Source organism: Microcaecilia unicolor, chromosome 10 (genome assembly GCF_901765095.1).
Source record: "Microcaecilia unicolor chromosome 10, aMicUni1.1, whole genome shotgun sequence".
Taxonomy (NCBI): domain Eukaryota; kingdom Metazoa; phylum Chordata; class Amphibia; order Gymnophiona; family Siphonopidae; genus Microcaecilia; species Microcaecilia unicolor.
In genome coordinates, this window is record NC_044040.1 from 99,425,707 (window position 1) to 99,448,119 (window position 22,413).

General features: G+C 46.0%; 1 protein-coding gene across 1 annotated transcript in view; it reads right to left on the reverse strand.

The window, feature by feature from the left end:
• Positions 1 to 22,413, reverse strand: part of BRAF (B-Raf proto-oncogene, serine/threonine kinase) — a 1,688,602-nt gene that overhangs the window by 30,900 nt on the left and 1,635,289 nt on the right. The gene's annotated exons all lie outside the window — the stretch shown is intronic.

Genomic DNA, 22,413 nt, shown 5'->3' on the forward strand with positions numbered 1-22,413 from the left:
GTGTAACGGGAACCCCATTATCCCCACCTTTGGGCATATGGTAGCACCTATACATGTACTTCTGGTTTTTCCATACACTCTGCATGGTACAGATTCACTAAACCCCCATACATGATAGTCTAACATCTTCTGGAATAGACGGTAATAACCTGGACTTTCATCTTTGTGCTGCCGCCTCAGGCGGGGACAGCAAGAGGGGAGCTGTATAAATATGTTATAAGCCTGGGGCCTACTACCCAGCCTATGACTAGCTAGTAGAGCTTGACCCAGCCAAGAGCTACTGGGAAATACAGGCTAAGAAAGAATTAAAGTGCATTTTCTAGCTGTCAGTTTAGACTCTGACCGCAGAAGTGTGAAAATAGCTCAGAAACCTAGTGCCAGATGGTAAAAAGCAGAAGTACAAAGTTTATGCTCAAAAACAGTTGCCCACCTGCCGGAAAGGGGTGGAGAGATCTTGTTGTTCTAAGGGTAAAAATATCAAATATACAAATCTGCGGTTGAGTGTCATTAGGCCACCTGTGTAGAAGTAGTTTTTTTAGAACTCCATAGAACCTAATGGAAGGAAAAGGTATAAATATGATTGGCATTTGGTATGAAGGGGGACTTAGAGACTAGAGGCTGACCTGCGCCATCTCTGTCAAAGACCTCTTCATAAGAATACCTTGATCCATCTCCATGCATATGTAACCTGATTTGGGTAAGTAATAAACTTTCTAACTAAACCCGTCTATGATCTTCTTTATTTCCTACCTATGGGGAATTGATTAAATTGATATAGACGTTAAAAGATTAACCAGAATAAAATGACAAGACTTCTGAATCTGACTGGGAAAATGTACATCCCTAGACAGACCCTTGACAGAATTGTCTGGTTCATGATTGATTCATGGTTATTTACTTTAGATTAGAAGGTAGTGGGCCCAATGATTGGAGTCAGATGGGGTTGTTAACAGCCTTCCCCACCTAAGCCTAAATTTAGGGGACCCTAAAATCCCCAAATATATTCATTTTGGTGACCCTGGACCGCTGATTTAAATACCCTAGGTTCCACCTTTTTTGTGTCTCCCTTACAGGCTTTTCTGATAAACTCACTCTAAAACTAACTGTTTTCTTCCTTTGTCTTTTCCATGTATATCTTTCCTCCTGACACTCCTCTTTTGCTCTGCCAGAATTACCCATGATGTCTGTCGCCTGTCTTTTGTCTCCTGATCCGTATATATTTCATTTTACCTGTCTCTCTATCTTAATCTAAAGGGAAAGTCCCTACTGATTCAGTCATGTGTCTCACCCATTTTGTTCTATTCTATGTCTTCTCTGTGCCACTGGTCAGACACAGTTTTTTTCTTTAGTTAATTCCGTTTGGTCAAATAAGAGGCTGAAAACTTGAATCTCAGTTGACCAAGAGGTACTCTATGTCTTTTTTTCTGTTAGCTCACAATTCACTGAACTGTTTCTCTCTAGACGTTTACTTTAATCCCACTATTCTTCTATCCTCTTCCCCATGCCTATAAATGGGTCTCTTTTTCATTTTTTTTTTCTCTGAGGTGAGTATTTTGACTCATTATTACACTTCCAACTGGTAAAGTGAAAAACATTTCCAAACATATCTATCCTTATTAATTATTCTTCTTTTCCTATTCTTTTCAACTATATATATCATTTCAGCTATTTCATCTAGCGCCCCTGTTTCTGATAATAACTCTATATATTTCCTTCTAAAACTTCCATCCTCCAGGATGGTTGACCCTTGGCGTTCACTCTTACTTTTCGTGGGACGGTCTTTATGCTGGCAACTTGCCTAACGCCTTGAAAAGTGAGATTCCATCTGTATTTTCCTACCCCCACTCCATAAGGGGGACAATTTCTGATACATAGAGCCATGCCAGGCTCCTGCCAGTGCCAGCTTTGGAAGCTGTCCATAATTTTACTGGTCTTTTGAGTGTCTTCAACCCCTTCCCAATTTCTGCTCTATTCTCTTGAATCTCCATCTTCCTTTTCTACCTCTGTTTTAATTACTCTTAATCTATTTATATGCCTTTAACTGTCCCAGTTGTGATTGATTTTTGATCACTCAGTTCTTCTTTCTCCAGTGGGCGAACAAATCGGTATAATCGAAAGCTGATTTTGGTCGTCTTCAAATGCACTCCGTCGCAGGAACAAACAAAGTGGACGGGGGCGGGTCGGAGGTGTGGTGAAGGTGGGACTGGGGCGTGGTTATCGGCTGAGGAGAGATGGGCGTCTTTAGCTGATAATCAAAACAAGAAGGGCGTTTTGGACGAGAATTTGGTCCGCTTTATTTGGACCCCTTTTTTTCAGGTCCAAGTCCCAAAAAAGTGCCCCAACTACCAGATGATCACTGGAGGGAATCGGGGATCACCTCCCCTGACTCCCCCAGTGGTCACTAACCCCCTCCCACCAAAAAAAAACCCACTTTACAAACTTTTTTTGCCAGCCTGTATGCAAGCCTCAAATGCCGTACCCACCTCCATGACAGCAGAATGTGTTCTATCCTCTGACAGCCTTTCCCTGGTTCTGATGTGGCTCTCGGGTGAGTGTGACACCTTTTCTGTTATACGCACTGCAGAGTCACATCAGCAATGCATTGTGGTTGGTGTAGGGTATTGGGCTCCGTGATTCCACTAGCTTGTGTTAAATGCTCACGATGTTGGTAGTTGGTAGGCTCTACTCCCATGGTGCTTTTCCCTCTGCTTACTGGGTCAGAGTGTGCCCTGTTTTGTTTCCAGTAGTCCATGAGGTAGTGGCCATTTTAGTAAGCCAGTTTTAGCTCCCTTTCAAGTGTTACCCATGTTACTGAAAGTGGGCATTGTACAGCATTCTGCCAGCTCTGACCTACTGCTAATCTCAGTACCAGGGAGACTCTTTGCCAGTGGGGTACAACCTCTGATCTGCAGTTAACTGTGAGTAAACGTGCTTATTCGAATAAAGGACGTTTTCGGAGACATTAGCCTTCAGGTGTCAACTGGTGTGCCAAGGTTCTACAGCAGCAACAAGTCCTAGAGGCCTGGAGCACATTTAGTGGGTACCACAGTGCACTTCAGGCAGGCGGACCCAGGCCCATCCCCCCTACCTGTAACACTTGTGCTGGTAAATGGGAGGCCTCCAAAACCCACTGTACCCACATGTACTGTAGGTGCCCCCTTCACCCCTAAGAGCTATGGTAGTGTTGTACATTTGTGGGTAGTGGGATTTGGGGGAGGGGGTTGGGGGCTCAGCCCCCATGGTAAGGGAGCTATGCATGTGGGAGCTGTTTCGGAAGTCCACCGCACTGACCTCTAGGGTGCCCAGTTGGTGTCCTGGCATGTCAGGGGGGCCAGTGTACTACAAATCCTGGCCCCTCCCACGACCAAATGGCTCGGATTAGGACGTTTTTGAGCTGGCCAGTTTTAGTTTCCATTATCGCTAAAAAAAAAACCGCCCAGCTCAGAAACGAACAAATCCATGGCATTTGGTCCGTACAAACCGTATTTTCGAAACAAAACAAAGACGTCCATTTTTTTCGAAAATATGGTCTGTCCCTCCTCTTCACGTACCCTTTTTCGGAAATAGACGCCCATGGAGATAGGCGTTCGCGTTCGATTATGCCCCTCCACGTCTCATAACTAATTTTGTCCCCGCCCAACTACGTAATTTGCTTTAACTTGCTCTATTTGATTATTCCTGGGTATAACTTAAATAATGCAATGTAATAAGTTAGACTGAATGACCTATTTTCCTTTATTTCCACACCTTTATATTTATTTATAAATACAATTCTGGTTACCTTTTATTTCTAGTCTTTCTTTTACTCATTTTGGTCAAAAGAGGGGACTTATTGAGTCTGATTTGGTTTTTCCCCAATGCAAACTGGTAGAATTTTTACTCGCTTGGTAGAGACTCGATTTTCTTTTCATCTGATGGTTTACATTTGCTATGAATGTAACCCAGTGTATTATTTCTCTATAAGTATTCTTTTCTGCAATACTAAAAGTCTGTGCCTGCCCAGGCTCTTCCCCATGGTAACTTATGGGAAAGTTAAATATCCTTCATATGACAGTAAATATTCTTTCATATGATCTTTGATTTATATTTCTGACTTATTTCTGACTATATAATGTATTTTCACTGCTTGTCAGTTCTGGGCTATGTTGCCCCCCCCCCCCCCCCCCCCCCTTCCGCAGTGAAGTCCCCTTCCCCCTCCTCTCCTGTTCTGGCTATATCTACTTTTGGAATGACGTGATGTGACTGCCTTATCTATCAAATTCTCCCTCACTTCCACTGCTGAGAATAAAACTTGTACTGAACTGATGGCAGTTTTTTTCGATCAGAGTACAGTTCGCTTTTCCTACTATTGTTTAAATCATCCTTTATCTCTCTTTTAGCTCTAATGCATTTACAATTTCTGCCTACAAACTGTCATTACTTCTGTCTCTGCTAGTATGTTTTCTGCAGCTCTAAGTTATATGCGTCATTCTCCACTTCCTCTTTCTCAAACCGAATGGCTTTAACAGTTACCTCTTCTGCCCTTCTAAACATCCTACTCAACCTCATCTAAGATTTTAAATCTTTTTATTTTCGCATTCACTATCTGAAGGCACAAAAAAACTTTGTAAATGCAAAGTCCTGCTTGTTTTTTCTCTTTGCTCTGCCTCCCTTTCTGTTGGAGTAGCTTAAATGGCTGCTTCCACATATTTCATCTGTGTCACTTTTAATTTATGTTAAAGTCCCTTATCTTTCCGTTCTTTTCTTCAGTGGTTTCCCTGTACTATGCTGTCCTGTTAGGTTCAAAGCTATATCCACTTGCCTGCCTTCTTTTCGTTCCAGTCTCAGCCACTAACGATTCAATTCTGTTATCAGGAAGCGGCTGATTATTTAGTATTTTAAAGCATACTTTTTAGACATAGTAGTTTCTTTTATTGCTTTGGCGATTGAAGCATACATCCTGCCGCTCTGTTCGGATGTGTATGGGTTGCCGCCATCTGGCTACCCTTGGTTTAAATCCTCAGCGCTGGATAAGTAGAAGATACGTGAGTATGTTTTCCTTTCCCTGCATGCTTTATTGCTAGGTTAGTCTTTATGTCTTTACAGCGTGTTAGTATAGTTTTTTATAACCTCTTTACACTGGTCACCTACATTACACTAGCACTATATTGTTCCTCTAGAACATTGTTCTGGAGTAGGTTCCACCCTTCAGTTACTCTAGCACATAGTTCTGAGACGGTTTTAGATTAGCCCTTATCTAGAACCCTTGATATTAGCAACTATGTCCACTCCTCTAGGCGAGGACCTCCCTTACAATTACTGACAAATTGATTCCAGATACTAATGATCTGACACCGCTACAGATCTCTGGTATAGTCTATCTGACACAGCTGCCCGTTGAATAGGCTCCTATAGAAGCCACTCCTGGCTGTCAAAAGCCTAATCCATCACAACCTTGCCACTATCCCCACCCCGAAAGCCCCAACCAACGCCATTCCAATGTTCAGTGTTGGCAATGCAGCAACTTTGGCCACTATCCCTGTGAATGCAGGCATAATTACTGGTCCGATCATGGTGTTCAGTACACAAGCTACAGTACCACAGCTCCAGCTCCTTTCCCAGCCGGCAACTTTACTCATAATGCCGGACCCAATAATCCGCAGCCATATAAAGGTAGCAACATAAGTTGCTTTCCCAAGATTGGGGTTTAAAGGAGTAATTGTAGGTTAGGCAAAATAACAATATAAAAAGCAAATTTTATCAACTAATCTCCATAGTCTTTTCCACTTAGTTTTAAAAAATTTGTACTGCAGCATTAACAGATAGAATTTAGCAGGCACAGCAGGATCTAGTTTATTATTAAGGGAGAATAAAGAGAGAGAGAGAGAGAGAGGAAAAAGCAAGCAGGACCTAGTTTAGTATTAAGGGGGGAATAAAGAGAGAGAGCGACCCCACTGAAGGGACACCACCTTGTAGGGGTGGAGGGGCTTGTGTGTTTCAATGACTTGGAGGGCTATGCTGAAGGGTTACCCATATCAGACAGGCCTCTGAGGAGAAACCAGACAAAGAGTGTCCCAAACTGGGAGAGTGGTAAGATGGTGACCTGAAGTTCGTATGCCCAACGGCCCAGCTACCCTCTGAAGTTTTGTCTTCTTTACGTAAATTTCCTCTCTGCAATTGCAGTTACCTTAACTCAGAGGAAGGGGACAACCGGCGGTCAGCCGCCAATGGCCAGCGTTTTATCCCCTGAGCAGCAAGTGCGGGACCGCTGTGCGACGAACTGCCCACAGATGAAAGGGTTGGCAAGTCCTTTGATTAGCACCGGCGAAGGAGCGTCGACGCTCTTGGACCTGGAAAAAACAACTCCATCGCTCCCGAATTATTCAACCACCATGCCCAAAGGAGTGGAGGAGTGAGTTAGAGGTATATGCTGAAACGGAGGACGTTTACAGCAGAACCCGAATTGGCGGAACCACTCCTAAACACCTATGAGAAATCAACTTGGAGTTTTTGGCTCCCGTGGAGGTTACATTGAATACCATCTAGAAGGCGCTTCGGGACCTAACGTTGGCAGTAAATAATTTTGTTTCAGATATAATTTTATTAGACAGTTACATGGATAATTCAACTGAACCCTTTGAGAGTAAAAAATTGATATAACAAATGATTCTACATGAGCAAGAAGTGGTTATGATTTTGAAAATGATAATAGACCAGAAAGTTTGAATAATAAAATGAATATTATTATAGATGATTAATATCGAGATTATTGTTTTTCCCAGAGTTCCGGGTATGACTCCTAAAGTTTTCCTCAGAAATATTTCCTCAAATTATTACTTTAAAAGGAGTGAAGCCTGTGAAGACTGGGATTACTTTAATCAGTGAGATTTGAATTAGAGACTTAAGTATATGTATTGTTAAATAACTTCTGGTTTTTAAAAGAGAGAGAATTTAATCAGATGTATTATTTCTAACTAATATTGGACAATAAGTATGTTTTCAATGAACTGATTTGACTATACACCGTATTGACCTTGAAGAAGCCAACCAGATGATCAATGTGGAATAATGAATTAGACAAGTAATATCTGGGGATAATCAGGTTAATACCACGTTTTTTTTTCTGATTACTGTTTAATTGATCTCCTTATCTTGTTTCACACTCCCTAATTAGTGGTCTAAGGAAGAGAATAGAATTACCTGACTGAAATAATTCCTCATATTACTTTCTCTGTATTTCCAGCAAGTTGTTTTATCGCGTCTAAAAATTTAAATGGTTATAAATAAAAAATTTTTAAAAAGAGAGAGAGAGCGAGAGGGAAAAGCAAGCAGGACCTAGTTTAGTATTAAAGGGGGAATAAAAAGAGAGAGAGAGAGAGAGAGAAAAGCAAGCATCATTAACTAGTTGCCATGGAGGGACATAATTGAACGCGAACGCCCATCTCCATGGGCGTCTATGTCTGAAAATGGGTATGTGAAGAGGCGGGACAGACCATATTATCAAAAAAGATGGGCGTCCATCTTTAGTTTCAAAAATACGGTTTGAACGGACCAAATGCCATGGATTTGGTCCCTTCTAAGATGGGCATTTTTTTTTGTTTTTGCGATAATGGAAACTAAAAACACCCAGCTCAGAAATGTCCCAATCCACGCCATTTGGTCGTGGGAGGGACAAATGTACAACACTACCATAGCTCTTAGGGGTGAAGGGGGCAACTACATGTGGGTACAGTGGGTTTTAGAGGCCTCCCATTTACCACCATAAGTGTTACGGGTGGGGGGATGGGCCTGGGTCTGCCTGCCTGAAGTGCACTGCAGTACCCACTAAAAGTGCTCCAGGGTCAGGACTTGTTGCTGGTGTATAACCTTGGCACAGCAGTTGACACCTGAAGACTAATCTCGCTGAAAACGTCCTTTATTTGAATAATCACCTTTACTCACAGTTAACTGCAGATCAGAGGTTGTACCCCACTGGCAACGAGTCTCGCTGGTACTAAGATTAGCAGTAGGTCCGAGCTGGCAGAATGGTGTACAATGCCTTCTTTCAGCAACATTCAAGGTAAGAACTAAGTGCTATAACGTGGCTAACACATGAAAGGGATCTAAAAGTGTCTTACAAAAATGGCCACTACCTCATGGACTACCGGAAACAAAACAGGGCACACTCTGACCCAGTAAGCTGAGGGAAAAGCACCATGGGAGCAGCGCCTACCAACTACCAACATCGTGAGCATTTAACACAAGCTAGTGAAATCACGGAGCCCAATACCCTACACCAACCACCAGTGGCGTACCTAGGGTAGTTGACACCCGGGGCTGGTCATTTTTTAACACACCCCCCCCCCACACACACACCAAATCCAGTACTAGGCATACCGAGAATACAAAACACTCAGGACCTATAGAGCAATTCTAGCATATCATAAGCAGTAATTTCTACCAGTCACACAAGGAAAAGGAAAGCATCTTAAACACTACAGTGAGCACTAGAACATCAATTCACCTATTGTAAAACGAAAACAGACAGATTAGTACAGATCATCGATCCTGCACAGTCAATGCCAACCGAAAGCCATGTCTTTTCCACAAACACAGATACACCCTAATCCACTATAGAATAAGTAATCATAAACTTTCTATTTAGACTAAAATTAAACTGAACCCCCGATGCCAGACTCTGCATACAATGCAACACCACAGAAACAGAAAATGTCCCCTAGTACTGTGCAAAATATAAAGACAGCAGATGTAAATTTGAAAAAACTACAAATACCAATCACCACTTTAACAAATAGAAATAAAACAAATACAGAAAATAAAATAATACCATTTTATTGGACTAATACATTTGGCTTCCAGAGGCCAAAATCTCCTTCCTCAGGTCAGTACAGTGCTGTTACAGTATCCTATCCTGACCTGAGGAAGGGGGGTTTGTTCTCTGAAAGTTAAGTCAAAATGTATTAAAATTAGTCCAATAAAAAGATTACCTTATTTACATGTTCTATTTATAAACAACACAGCTACAATACTATATCCTAAAGCAAAATAATAAAAATATACATTTACAGTTTGTTTTCTCTGGTTTCTGCTTTCCTCATCTTCTTTTCACTGTCTTCCTTTCATCCAGGATCTGTCTTTGCTCTCTCTCTGCCATCCAGTGTCTGCCCTCTCTAATGTCCCTTCCATCCACTGTCTGCCCTCTCTCTCCCTTCCATCCACCATTTGCCCCAGTCTGCCCTCTTTCTCTCTCCCCTTTCCACCCACCATCTGCCCTTTCTCTCTGCCCCTTCAATCCGTCTGCCCTCCCTCTCCCATCCATCCAGGGTCTGCCCTGCCTCACGCTCCCCACTTCCATCCAGGGTCTGCCCCCCCTCTCTCTGCCCCCTCTTTTTAGCCCCCAGTTTCACCTGCCCCTATTTCCAGCCCCAGCCCACATCTCCCAGCCCTTTTCTCTCACCAGTCCTGAGCTCAGCCACAGCCAGTTCTCCCTGTCCCCTTTAAAGCCCCCAGTTTCAGCCCCTGCCCCGTTTCAGCCCACAGTTCCAGCTCTAGCCCCCTTATCCCAAATACCCTCCTTTTCAGCCCCCTTCATCCACCACATGCTTTGCATCCCCCCTTTTCAGCCCCAGACCCATTCTCCCACCTGCCCCAGGCATGGACCCATTCTCCCTCCTGCCCCCTTGTCAGACCCCAGTTCCAGCTTCAGACCCCTTCTCCCCTCTGAGCACCCCCACCCCACCCCACCCTAATCCCCTTCTCCCCTGTGAGCACCCCTCTCAGCTCCCCCACCCCTCCCCAATTCCCTTCTCCCCTGTGAGCACCCCTCTCAGCTCCCCCCACCCCTCCCCAATTCCCTTCTCCCCTCTCAGCTCCCCCACCCCTCCCCCATTCCCTTCTCCCCTGTGAGCACCCCTCTCAGCTCCCCCCACCCCTCCCCAATTCCCTTCTCTCCTCTTAGAACCCCTCTGAGCTCCCCCCACCCCTCCCCAATTCCCTTCTCCCCTCTCAGCTCCCCCACCCCTCCCCCATTCCGTTCTCCCCTCTGAGCTCCCCCACCTCCTTCTCCCATCTGAGCCCCCCCCCCCTCCGTGGAGAGCGACAGAGCCCTCTTCTCCTGCCACCACCCTGCGTTTTTTTTTTTTTAATCCAAGCAGCGACGCAGGTATCTGCTCTGCTGTGTGCTGTGAAAAAAGAAAATCGCTTCGTGCGCTGGCGTCCTTCGCTATGTCCCGCCCTCTTTTGAGGTAACTTCCTATTTCCTCGAGGGCGGGACATAGCGAAGGACGCCAGCGAACGAAGCGATTTTCTTTTTTCACAGCACACAGCAGAGCAGATACCTGCGTCGCTGCATGGATTTAAAAAAAAAACGCAGGGTGGTGGCAGCAGACGACGGAGCACCCCCCCACCCGCCGACACCCGGGGCGGACCGCCCCCACCCCCCCCCCCCCCCTTGGTACGCCACTGCCAACCACAATGCATTGCTGATGTGACTATGCAGTGCCCTTAACAGAAAAGGTGTCACACTCACCCGAGACCCACATCAGAACCAGGGAAAGGCTGTCAAAGGATAGAACACATTCTGCTGTCATGGAGGTGGGTACGGCATTTGAGGCTTGCATACAGGCTGGGAAAAAAAGTTTGTAAAGTGGGTTTTTGTTGGTGGGAGGGGGTTAGTGACCACTGGGGAGTCAGGAGAGGTCATCCCCAATTTCCTCCGGTGGTCATCTGGTCAGTTGGGGCACTTTTTTGGGACTTGGACCTAAAAAAAGGGGTCCAAATATAGCGGACCAAATTCTCGTCAAAAACGCCCTTCTTGTTTCGATTATCAGTTAAAAACGCCCATCTCTCCTCGGCCGATAACCACGCCCCAGTCCCGCCTTTGCCACGCCTCCGACACACCCCAGTGATTTATTTATTTAATTTATTTATTTATGGCATTTGTATCCCACATTATCCCACCTCTTTGCAGGCTTAATGTGGCTTACAATTCGTCACGGATACTGGAAATAGCAGTGAATATACATTTGGTTTACAGAGGGTTTTGTGTTACATGGTGGTGAAATACATGAAGGCGTTAAAGCAGAAAGACATTATAAGACATTGTAAGACAGTCTGGAAGTTTTAAGATTATACAGTTACACATGTTAGATTATACAGTTACACATGTTGATATTGTGATATATCTTGTCGAAGAGATAAGTTTTCAGTAGTTTGCGGAAACTGGTCAATTCATAGACCGTTTTCAGGTTGCGTGGCAGCGCGTTCCAGAGTTGCGTGCTCATGTAGGAAAAGGTAGATGCATGCATTGATTTGTATTTCAGACCCTTGCACTTGGGAGGATGAAGATTAAGGAATGTGCGAGAGGATCTTTTTGTGTTCCTGGGTGGTAGATCAATCAGGTCTGACATGTAGGCTGGGGCATTACCATGGATGATTTTATGGACTAGGCTGCAAAGTTTGAACGTGATGCATTCCTTTAGTGGGAGCCAGTGTAGTTTTTCCCTCAGGGGTTTCGCGCTTTCGTATTTTGGTGTGCCAAATATTAGATCTTTGTTCATCTCCATGACGGACTACAGTTGAGGACACCAAAAATCGGGTTTCAATTATATCGATTTGGGCGCCCACGGGAAACGGACGCCCATCTCCCAATTTGGGTCGAAATATGGGCGTCTTTCGAAAATAAGCTGGATAGTGTACAAACCCTTTTCCCATAGTTTTAAACTGAAAATTTCTCTAGAAATAGGTATTTTTCCCATAGTTTTAAACTGAAACCTTTTCTAGAGGTGTAAATTAAACAGCCAAAAACTCTTGTTCTAAAGGGCAGATATTTTCTGTTCCTTGGCTGCTGGAGAGGTAGCGCATCCGGTGACCTTAATAAGTGTTAATTAAGGTGTAGGGAAGTAGAATACTTGCATAGGTTGCTGAGTCAGCTTCAAAGAGCCTGTTTAAAAAAGGCCCATTAGATTATAGTTCCGAGAGAAGAGGACATTTCTCTGGTCAGTGAACGGTATTTTGCTTTGTGCTTTTGGAACTTAAAGATTGGGGTTTAAAGGAGGAATTTTAGGTTAGTGTTAGGCAAAATAAAATATTAAAAGCAAATTTTATCAACTAATCTCTATAGTCTTTTCCACTTAGTTTTAAAATCTTTGTACCACAGTATTAACAGATAGAATTTAGCAGGCACAGCAGGATCTAGTTAAGTATTAAGAGAGAATAAAAGAGAGAAAGAGAGGAAAAAGCAAGAAGGACCTAGTTTAGTATTAAGGGGGGAATAAAAAGACAGCGAGAGAGAGAGAGAGAGAGAGAGAGAGAGAGAGAGAGAAAAGCAAGCATCATTAACTAGTTGCCTTGGAGGGGCATAATCGAAGACGAATGCCTATTTCCATGGGTGTCTATGTCTGAAAACGGGTACGTGAAGAGGAGGGACAGACCGTATTAAAAAAAAAAAAAAATGGACGTCTTTGTTTTGTTTCGAAAATACGGTTTGTATGGACCAAATGCCATGGATTTGTTTGTTTCTTAGCTGGGCGTTTTTTTTTTTTTTTTGCGATAATGGAAACTAAAACCGGCCAGCTCAAAAACGTCCTAATCCGAGCCATTTGGTCGTGGGAGGGGCCAGGATTCGTAGTACACTGGCCCCCCTGACATTCCAGGACACTAACTGGGCACCCTAGAGCAGTGGCGTAGCCAGAAGGCAATTTTTGGGTGGGCCAACAGGTTGGATGGGTGGGCACTAGGGTTACCCAACTTTCTGAAAGAGAAAAACCCACCACCTGATGCACCCGTGCTCTGCCTCACCCCATGCTCCACCCCTACTTCGCTCCCAATAACTTCAATGAGGGTAGCAGTGCAGGCCACACTGAAGCTAGAGGGAAGTCCAAAAGACTGCACTCTTCAGTCCCCATTGAGCCATGGTCCCCCAACACATTTATGCTTCTCCTGTATCAGGGTTTGTCAATTCTTTTGTGGCCACAACCCCATAATAGTGGCCAAATAAAATTATGTGACCCCCCCGGGAGGTGCAAAACAATGTACCATAGAGAGCCCACTCAAGTTGTGACCCCAAATGTGGGTTTTGTGACCCCATTTGGTATCCCAACCCACAGTTTCGGAAGTTCTGTCTTATATGGTATTGAAGCCAAATACATTCTGCATCCACAGAACCCCCTGGCCCTTCCCCAACAGTGGATGCAGAGCAGGGCTAGGACACTTCCCCATAAAACTCACCAAATACATATTTGTCTCTTGTGTAATCTCAATAACAGACGTGTAAAGTAATTCAAGCTACTCAGAACCTAGATCAAATCTATCATTCCAGCACTAGCTCCCAAAACAAGGATTCTACCTACGATATCTTAGGGCCCTAAATATTACAGTGATGCCCTAAAATATCAACATCTATTAGGAAAACTGAACAAGCCAAATTACTACAGAATGCTACATAGAAAATTCATACTATAAAAATACCTTGGTCACACACACAGAACACAAATGCCAAATACAGAATAGGTGACCACAAATATAAACATCAATTAAACCGAAATCCCAAGAAGCCAGCCTTTTCATGTAGTACAATACCAGAGAAATAGAAAGAGATGCATTTCCTCCTATACTCATAGGAGCTGACTCTGTGGGTGCTGTGGGTGCTTGAGCACCCCCAATATTGAGAAAATTCCTTGTATGTGACCAGGGAGGGGTTATTTCCACTGGGCTTAGCACCCCAATAATTTTGAAAAGTTAGCTCCTATGCCTATACTGTGCAAAAAATAAAGATGACACATGCCAGGGATGGTGTTAGAGGAGTGCAGTTAGGGCAACTGCCCTTGGCCACCTGGCCAGAGAGAGCCCCAAGCCTGCCAAAACTTGAAGAAGGTGCAGCCTGATAATGTGCTCTGGGGTCCCTCCTAGATTTCTGCCCTGGGCCCCAGCCATATCTAACATCACATCTGGCAAGATGTACATTTCAAATCTGACATATTCTAATCACAAAATAGAAAATAAAAATATTTTTCTACCTTTTGTTGTTTGGTCATTTTTTTTTCTCCAAATAATGTTCATCCCAGGCTCTGGTTTCTGTTAACCACTGACTTCTCTTCTCTCGCTAGGGTCTTCTGTCCATTTGGCATTTCTTTTCTCTTCATGCTCACCATCCAACTTTGTGCCACTATCTTTCCCCATCCAGCTTCTCTCCCCTCCCTCTTTCCCCCGCCCGCATTTGGCTTGCCTGCCCTCCTTCCTTTTCTCACTTCTTCTGTGTGTTTAGTATTTGACTCCCTGTTCTTTCATCCCTTGCCTTCAGTACCTCTTTCCTTTCCCTTCCCTTTTCCCAGGTTCAGCACCTCTCTTCCTTCCTGCCAGTCAGCCGCCACCTCCCATGAGTACAACACCTCTCTCCCTTCTCCCGCCCCCCAAAAGGTCTAACACCTTTCTCCCTTCCCTCCAGACCCCCCCCCACAAGTCCAGTACCCCTCTCCCTTCTCTCCAGCCTACCCCCATGGGTCCAGCACTTCTCTCCCTTCCCTCCAGACCCCCCCACAAGTCCAGTACCCCTCTCCTTTCTTTCCAGCCTACCCCCATGGGTCCAGCACTTCTCTCCCTTCCCTCCAGCCCCTCCCCCAACAGCTCCAGCATCTTTCCTTCCAGCCCCTACCCCCACAGCTCCAGCTCCTCTCTCCCTACAGCCCCCCAATATGTCCAGGACCCAGCCAGCCACTCCCACAGGGCAGCACTTCTCTCCCTTCCCTCCAGACCCCCCTCAAGTCCAGTACCCCCTCCATTCTCTCCAGCCTACCCCCATGGATCCAGCACTTCCCTCCCTTCCCTCCAGCCCCTCCCCCACAGCTCCAGCCCCTCTCTCCCTACAGCCCCCCCCATATGTCCAGCACCCAACCTGCCCCTCCCACAGGGCAGCACTTCTCTCCCTTCTCTCCAAACCCCCCCCCCCCCCGCCCGGAAGGTCATCTGTGTCTTTTTCCTCCCTTCTGTTGCTCCTTTCCCTGTGCTCCCACCTCGTTCCGCGAGTCCGGCACTTCAGTTTTCTTTTCTCCCTGCTTCTGCCGCGGTGCTTCTGGCGTGCACTGCACAGCGATTCACAGACACGGGCCGGCTCCGAGGTTCCCTCTGCCGCGTGCGTCCTGCCCTAACAGGAAGTTGCATCGAAGAGGGCGGGATGCGGAAGAGCGAACCCTGAAGCCCACCCTATGTGTGTGAATCACCTGCGCATGCCAGTTAGAAGTACCGCGGCAGAAGCAGGGAGAAAAAAAAACTGAAGTGCCGGACTCGCGGAACGAGGTGGGAGCACAGGGAAAGGAGCAACAGAAGGGAGGAAAAAGACACAGATGACCTTCCGGGCGGGGGGGGGGGGGGGGGTCTTAAGTTGGAAGCACCGCTACTGAATAAAAAACAAAACAATTGAAGGACTCGCTGTGGGAGCGGAGGGAAGGGAGCGAACCAGCTACTGATGCAACTTGGGGACAGCGAATCAGTGCACCATTCCTGGGTGGGCCTTGGGCAAAAGTGGGTGGGCCTGGGCCCACCCAGGCCCACCCGTGGCTACGCCCCTGCCCTAGAGGTCAGTGCGGTGGACTTCCGAAACAGCTCCCACATGCATAGCTCCCTTACCACGGGTGCTGAGCCCCCAGCCCCCTCCCCCAAAACCCACTACCCACAAATGTACAACACTACCATAGCTCTTAGGGGTGAAGGGGGCACCTACATGTGGGTACAGTGGGTTTTGGAGGCCTCCCATTTACCAGCACAAGTGTTACAGGTAGGGGGGATGGGCCTGGGTCCGCCTGCCTGAAGTGCACTGCAATACCCACTAAAAATGCTCCAGGCCTCTAGGACTTGTTGCTGCTGTAGAACTTTGGCACACCAGTTGACACCTGAAGACTAATATCTCCGAAAACGTCCTTTATTTGAACAAGCACATTTACTCACAGTTAACTGCAGATCAGAGGTTGTGCCCCACTGGCAAAGAGTCTCTCTGGTACTGAGATTAGCAGTAGGTCAGAGCTGGCAGAATGCTGTACAATGCCCACTTTCAGTACCGTGGGTAACACATGAAAGGGAGCTAAAACTAGCTTACAAAAATGGCCACTACCTCATGGACTACCAGAAACAAAACAGGGCACACTCTGACCCAGTAAGCAGAGGGAAAAGCACCATGGGAAAAGAGCCTACCAACTACCAACATCGTGAGCATTTAACACAAGCTAGTGGAATCATGGAGCCCAATACCCTACACCCACCACAATGCATTGCTGATGTGACTCTGCAGTGCGTATAACAGAAAAGGTGTCACACTCACCCGAGAGCCACCTCAGAACCAGGGAAAGGCTGTCAGAGGATAGAACACATTCTGCTGTCATGGAGGTGGGTACGGCATTTGAGGCTGGCATACAGGCTGGCAAAAAAAGTTTGTAAAGTGGGGGTATTTTGGTGGGAGAGGGTTAGTGACCACTGGGGGAGTCAGGGGAGGTGATCCCCGATTCCCTCCGGTGGTCATCTGGTCAGTTGGGGCACTTTTTTGGGACTTGGACCTGAAAAAAAGGGTCCAAATAAAGCGGACCAAATTCTCGTCCAAAACACCCTTCTTGTTTCGATTATCAGCAAAAGACGCGCATCTCTCCTTGGCCGATAACCACGCCCCAGTTCCACCTTCACCACGCCTCCGACACGCCCCCGTCCACTTTGTTCGTTCCTGCGATGGAGTGCATTTGAAGATGACCAAAATCGGCTTTCGATTATACCGATTTGTTCGCCCACGGGAGAAAGACGGAATTGTAGGTTAGTGTTAGGCAAAATAAAAATATAAAAAGCAAATTTTATCAACTAACCTCTAAAGTCTTTTCCACTTAGTTTTAAAAACTTTGTACCACAGCATTAACAGACAGAATTTAGCAGGCACTGCAGGATCTAGTTTAGTATTAAGGGGGAATAAAAAGACAGAGAGAGAGAAAAGCAAGCAGGACCTAGTTTAGTATTAAGGGGGGAATAAAAATAGAGAGAGACAGAGAAAAGCAAGCATCATTAACTAGTTGCCATAGAGGGGCATAATCGAAAGTTGCCAACGAAATAGATCGCCGGCGATGTATTTTGGCAGTGGCGCAACAGCTGGCTGGAACCGTATTATTGAAAAAGATGGTCGGCCATCTTTTTTTTCGATAATACGGTTTTGCCTGGCCAAATGCCAGAGTTCGCCGGATTTTAGATCACTGGTTTTGTTTTTCAGCGATAATGGAAAAAAATGCCGGCCATCTCAAACCCGGCAAAATCCAAGGCATTTGGTCATGGGAGGAGCCAGCATTTGTAGTGCACTGGTCCCCCTGACATGCCAGGACACCAACCGGTACCCTAGGGGGCACTTCTAAAAATGTTTAAAAAATACACAAATAGCTCCCAGGTGCATAGCTCCCTTACCTTGGGTGCTGAGCCCCCCATATCCCCCCAAACCCACTCCCCACAACTCTGCACCATTACCATATCCCTTATGGGTGAAGGGGGGCACCTACATGTGGATAGAGTGGGTTTTAGGGGGGTTTGGAGGGCTTAACATTTACCACCACAAGTGTAACAGGTGGGGGGGGGGGGGGTGGACCTTGGTCTGCCTGCCTGAAGTGCACTGCACCCATTAAAAACTGCTCCAGGGACCTGCATACTGCTGTCAGGGAGCTGGGTATGACATTTGAGGCTGGCATACAAGCTGGTAAAAAAAGGTTTTGATTTGTATTTTTTTAGTGTGGGAGGGGGTTGGTGACCACTGGGGAAGTACAGGGAGGTCATCCCCCATTCCCTCTGGTGGTTATCTGGTCAGTTGGGGCACCTTTTTGAGGCTTGGTCATGAAAATAAAAGGACCAAGTAAACCCGGCGAAATACTGCTTAACGCCGCTTATTTTTTCCATTATTCAGGAAAGCCGGCCTTCTGGTAGCCACGCCCATGCCCGCCCATGTCCCTCCTTCGCTTCGCCGCCAACACGCCCCCTTGAACTTTTGCCGGCGAGGCGACGGGAAAGCGGCGATGCTATCAAAAAAAGACGCTTTCGATTATACCGATTTTGCCGCTTTTGAGAGATCGTCGTCCATCTCCCGATTTATGTCTGCTAAGTGAACACTATTTTGCTTTGTGCTTTGGGAACTTAAAGATTGGGGTTTAAAGGAGGAATTGTAGGTTAGTGTTAGGCAAAATAAAAATATAAAAAGCAAATTTTATCAACTAATCTCCATAGTCTTTTGCACTTAGTTTTAAAAACTTTGTACAACAGCATTAACAGATAGAATGTAGCAGGCACTGCAGGATCTAGTTTAGTCTTCCAACCCACCCTCCCCAACAACCGCCACCCCTAGGACAACTCTTCATTTATAGTCAATTATTCTAATTAGGGTAACAAGCAAGGAGTGCTCTTACAGAGAGTTAAATACATTTCATTACCATCTAAGAAGAAAACACTAAATAAATCATACAATATACTATATAAACTAAAAGACACTTTTATATTAGGCTAATATCCTTAATACTGTAGCAAGTTTTAAATTGTTGAAAAACTCAAAAACACTAAGATGGAGTCAGCAGTCCAGCAGCGAGAGGCGTGCTATCCAGTCTTTTGCATTGAGTGTCACATGTATCTCCCAGTTGTTGAGATGTCATATGTGTGTGCCCGATGCAAAGAGCTCCTAGCTCTCAGAGAGTGTATCCGTTCTCTTGAGGCTAAAGTAGCAGACTTGGTGGAGTTGAAGGAGACAGAGAGGTACATAGAGGAGACCTACAGGGATGTTGTAGAGAAGTCCCACTTCCAGTCTGGTAGCCACTGTGCTACCTTGGAGGAGGGAGGTCTCCTAGAAGGAGACCATCACCCTGGTGAAATAGGAAGTACTCCTGTAGCCAGGACCTGCCCACCAGGGGATGTACTAGCCTCTCGTACCGAGGATATGTCTCCAAGTGCTAACCAGGAGGGCAAGGTTAGGACAGCTGTTGTAGTTGGTGATTCGATCATTAGGCATATAGATAGCTGGGTGGCTGGTGGATGTGACTTGCCTGCCTGGTGCGAAGGTGGTGGACCTCACGCGTCACCTAGATAGGATTTTAGATTGTGCTGGGGAGGAGACAGCTGTCTTCGTACATGTGGGTACCAATGACATAGGAAAATTTGGGAGAGAGGTTCTGGAAGCCAAATTTAGGCTCTTAGGTAGAAAGCTCAAATCCAGATCCTCTAGGGTAGCATTCTCTGAAATGCTACCCGTTCCACGCGCAGGGCCCAAGAGACAGGCAGAGCTCCGGAGTCTGTCAAAAACAGAAGGAAGCCTTTTGCGAGAAGAAAAGGACCTTGGCTGGTGGGAGTTGGGGTCCCCCGTCAGCAAAGGTAGGCAATGGCGGGTTGGCAGCGGGAGGGGGGGTCGAGAGGGTCAGCGGCAGGGGGGGGCAGCGGCAGGGGGGGGAAGTCGGCAATGGCGGGGGGGGGGGGGGGGGTCAGTGGCACCGGGGGGGGGGGGCTAAAATGTGCCCCCTCACCTCGGGCACTGGACCCCCCTCCCGCTGAAGTCTGGCTATGCCCCTGGGCTGTGTTGTGGTCTGAAACCTGATTGGGATTTATGAAGAATTGAGAATTTTGTCAAGTATTCCATTAGTTGCTGTGTTACTAGATCTTCCATCATTTTGGTCAGTAGTGGTATTGAGGCTGATCTTGCTGGTAGTGTTTTTGGGGATATATGTGAGTACTATGTTGCCTTTTTCTGTTGGAAATTGACCTTTTTCAAACATGTATGTGATATGTTTGGTGAGGTACTCAATGAACCAGTCTGGTGGGTTGGACCAATTTTTCTTTTGCTTTCATACATAGTAACATAGTAGATGACGGCAGAAAAAGACCTGCATGGTTCATCCAGTCTGCCCAACAAGATAACTGATATTTGCTGCTTTTTGTGTATACCCTACTTTGATTTGTACCTGTGCTCTTCAGGGCACAGACCGTATAAGTCTGCCCAGCACTATCCCCGCCTCCCAACCACCTGCCCCTCCTCCCAACCACTGGCTCTGGCACAGACCGTATAAGTCTGCCCAGCACTATCCTCACCTCCCAACCACCAGCCCTGCCTCCCAACCACCGGCTCTGGCACAGACCGTACAAGTCTGTCCAGCACTATCCCCGCCTCCCAACCACCAGTCCCGCTGTCCACCACCAGCTCTGGCACAGACCGTATAAGTCTGCCCAGCACTATCCCCGCCTCCCAACCACCAGCCCTGCCTCCCGATCTTGACTAAGCTCCTGAGGATCCATTCCTTCGGCACAGGATTCCTTTATGCTTATCCCACGCATGTTTGAATTCCGTTACCGTTTTCATTTCCACCACCTCCTGCGGGAGGGCATTCCAAGCATCCACCACTCTCTCTGTGAAAAAATACTTCCTGACATTTTTCTTGAGTCTGCCCCCCTTCAATCTCATTTCATGTCCTCTCGTTCTACCACCTTCCCATCTCCGGAAAAGGTTCGTTTGCGGATTAATACCTTTCAAATATTTGAACGTCTGTATCATATCACCCCTGTTTCTCCTTTCCTCCAGAGTATACATGTTTAGTTCAGCAAGTCTCTCCTCATACGTCTTGTAACGCAAATCCCATACCATTCTCGTAGCTTTTCTTTGCACCGCTTCAATTCTTTTTACATCCTTAACAAGATACGGCCTCCAAAACTGAACACAATACTCCAGGTGGGGCCTCACCAACGACTTATACAGAGGCATCAACACCCCCTTTCTTCTGCTGGTCACACCTCTCAACTTTCCAATGTTTTCTCCCCCTAAAATATTTTGTGGACTGAATGCTATAGTTCAGTTTTTCCCAAACCTGGTCCTGGAGGCACCCCAGCCAGTTAGATTTTCAGGATACCCACAATGAATATTCATGAGAGAGATTTGCATGCACTGCTTCCACTGCATGCAAATCTATCTCATGAATATTCATTATGGATATACTGAAAACCTGACTGGCTGGGATGCCTCCAGGACCAGGTGTGGGAACCACTGCTAAAGTTTATTTTTTCTTGATATTCTAGTTTCCTTATGAGATTGGAGATTTCTTCTTGATTTCTGTACAATTTTTTGCTTGGATTACAATTTAAAATGTTAATTAAAAAAAAGTGCCTGGGAGCATCAGGCTGCAGCTTGGTAGCCGTGGAGGGGCATAATTGAAAGGTCGTCCAAGTACGAATTAGGACGTCCTTACGAAAATGTCCAAAATCAGGTCGGTATAATCGAAAAATAGTATGGACGTTTTTCGATAATCAATTATCCCTGTTGCAAACGACCAAATGAGGGGCGCATAAAGGTTAGTAAATAGGGCGCCCTTATACATTCGATTATCGCAGGTGAAAACGACCAAATCAGAAAGTATAGTAAAACAATGTACGTGTTGTACCGCAAGTACAGTGCATGCTGTAATGGACATCCAGGTACGGGAAATATGAGGGACGTTCATACGCGTCAAATACAGGAAGATCATATTGCTCCACCGAATATTCCTCATATGTGCCCTATCTGGATGTCCGGAACTGCATGCACTGTACCTACTGAACATGCAGCTATATGCATATTGTGTATATGTGAAAAGTTTCGCATGCTTCATACTCATCTATATAAGGCAAGTTCCGCACGCAGGAAGGGCCCGCACGCATAACAACTATTCTGCACGTCAGGGACGTCTATGATTATGACGGCATCCACGTGCTGATAGGGCCTTATATGGAGCTGTGCACGAAACGACGTCCGTCACGCAAGGGCGTCCATATAAGGCACTTGTTTTCCAACACCTATTCTCACTGAAAAATATGGTGCACCTGCGACGTGAGCCAAACTTCAGTGAGGCTGAGAGCCTGCTGCTGGTGCGGCTGTGCCTTAGGCACCGGCACAGGCTATTTATTCACCACCACCACCCCCCAGGATATAGGCAATGAGAGCCTGGTCCCGCATCAGGAACAGGCTGGAAAGGTAAGTGTTGGCCCCTCCCCCCCCATCAAGTCCCCCTCCTGTACCTACACATATAACAGCTTCGTCATCATTGTAAGCAGTAACTGGAGTGTGCATGCAAGGATAATGAGTAATATGGGTACATGCACAATCAGTAATAAAATGTATGTACTGGAAAGGACAACCATTCCCACAGCCGAACAATAATTTATTTCTTTATTTACTTATTTATTGCATTTGTATCCCACATTTTCCCACCTCTTTGCAGGCTCAATGTAGCTTACAATACATCATGAATAGTGGAAACATTTAACAAAATAAATTAGTAGTTTAACAAGCATAAATTATAATGAATACAAACGGGACTTTCTAACCTCATGACCACCTCTACTACTACTACTACTTAATATTTCTAAAGCGCTACTAGGGTTACGCAGCGCTGTACAATTTTAACATGGAAGGACAGTCCCTGCTCA